Source organism: Mustela lutreola, chromosome 16, assembly GCF_030435805.1.
Source record: "Mustela lutreola isolate mMusLut2 chromosome 16, mMusLut2.pri, whole genome shotgun sequence".
Lineage (NCBI taxonomy): Eukaryota > Metazoa > Chordata > Mammalia > Carnivora > Mustelidae > Mustela > Mustela lutreola.
Genome location: NC_081305.1, coordinates 39,750,278 through 39,752,262, shown reverse-complemented (window position 1 = coordinate 39,752,262; position 1,985 = coordinate 39,750,278). Strand labels below are relative to the sequence as shown.

The 1,985-nt window shown below is 34.4% G+C and overlaps 1 non-coding gene across 1 annotated transcript; it reads right to left on the bottom strand.

Annotated features, from left to right (window-relative positions):
* Positions 1-581: 581 nt before the first annotated feature.
* LOC131819035 (U1 spliceosomal RNA) lies at positions 582-746 on the bottom strand. Its single transcript, XR_009349037.1, has one exon. It is a non-coding gene; the product is annotated as a U1 spliceosomal RNA (small nuclear RNA).
* Between the last annotated feature and the right edge of the window lie 1,239 nt (positions 747-1,985).

Below are 1,985 nucleotides of genomic sequence, written 5' to 3'. Positions count from 1 at the left end.
TTATTATCATGAGTATTGTTATTAATGCCATGCATGTATGTGTTTTTGTTTGTGTACATGCTTTCAGTTCTTTGGAGTATATTCCAAAGAGTCAAATTGCTGGGACCATTGGGCAATTCCTTGTGTAGCCTTTTGGGGAATCACCAAACTATTTTCCACAATGGCTGTACCAGACTACTTTACCATCAGCAACATAAGAGTATTCCAAATTCTCTATAACTTATCCAATTCTTGTTACTTTCTATGTGAAATGTGAAGTGTTACCTCATTGTGCCTTTGACTTCTGTTTCCCTCAAAACTAATGCTGTTGAACATATGCTTGTGGCTATTTGTATATTTTCTTTGCAAAAAGACAAATTCAAGTAATTTGCCCATTTTTAAGTTGGGTGTTTATCTTTTTGTTGTTGAGTTTATCTTTTGTTGTTGAGTAAGAGTTCATTGTATATTCTGAATGCTAGAGTATTATTAGATATATGGTTTGCAAATATTTTCTCTCATTTTGTAGGTTGTCTATCTACCTTCTTGATACACTTTGATGCACAAAAATATTTAATTTTTATGAAGTCTAGTTTATTTTTTTCCAGGGGAGAACACAAATATAGTTTTCCACAACCCCAAATTATGCAGCCAAGTTTCCCACATTTGGGAAAAATCATAGGGGTCAACATATTTAGAGTGCAGTGGTAAGACTTGCCCTGAAAAAAACCACTTTCCTGATCATGATATCCCCACTTCCAGGTAAATGTATTTATCTATTTTTTTTCTTTTGTTGTTCAAGCTTTTGGTGTCTTATCTAAGAATTCATTCCAGGTCCATGATCATGATGATTTACCCTTATGTTTTCTTCTAAGCTTTTTATGGTTTTGCTGTTATTTGGGCTGCTGGGCCATTCTGAACTAATATTTGCATATGGTGTGAAACAGGGTCTTTTAAAAAAAAATTCTTTGAACGTAGTTTTTTTTTTTTTTTTTTTAAATTCTCTGAACATGTTTTTTTATAATAGCTACTTTGAAGTCTCAATCTGCTAAACCCAAATTCAATATCTGGGCAAACTCAGCATTAATTTGTAATGATTCCTTTTTTCCCTGAGTATAGATCATGCTTTTCTATGTATTTATATGTCTTGACTTTTTAAATTGAAAACTGGACGTGGAAAAAATATTTTGTAGCAACTCTGGATTGGGGGTTTTCTCCTGAAGGGTTTTTTCTTTAATAACTTACGTGAGCTTAATCTGTAGAATCTGTCTTCTAATCATGTGTAGATGTATTTGCTTAGTTTTTGAATTCTTGTCTTTTTTTTTTTTTTAAACCAGGCTTAAGAGTTTCCACTGTATCTGTGTAGATCTGTAGTCAGATGATTGGGAAGATGTTGTGCTCATATGTTCATATGTCTTGGGTTCTTCCATGCACCACATGCTGCTATTTAATTTATACTTAGGTTGGGGAGTGCAGTCCATATTTAGGCAGTTTTTAATTTTTCCTTAAGATTTAGTTTTAGTTTCTTCTGTGATCTCTTGAGTCCCACCTGCACCTACCTTCCAAAGGTTCTCTGTATAGCCATGATGTGTGAGTAGCTTATTTGCCTCTTTTAATATCTCCCTAATAAATTTTTAGCTATTTCACCACTCCCTTCAAGTGGGGCTGCAACCTTATATTAATAAATCTGTGGGTTGTCCCTCATTAATTTTCTTCTGAGTTTGCACATTTACTGACACTATCATCAGTTACAGATTTGCCTTCTACTCCAAAACAGGTCAGCTCCCTTTGGCAGTAGAGATGATGTTTTTCACAGTTAGCTTTGCCCTGACAAAATTATGGTGCCAACCCATGTGGGAAAGTGGACAGAGAAAGCCCTAGGAAGAAAGCCACTGACTCAAACATCTAGCAGTTTTTCATGCATAACCACTTCCAATTAGTCATTTACCTTTGGTCAATTCCCAGAATCCTTAAATGTTTGTATTTGATGACTTTATCCAGTTTTATTT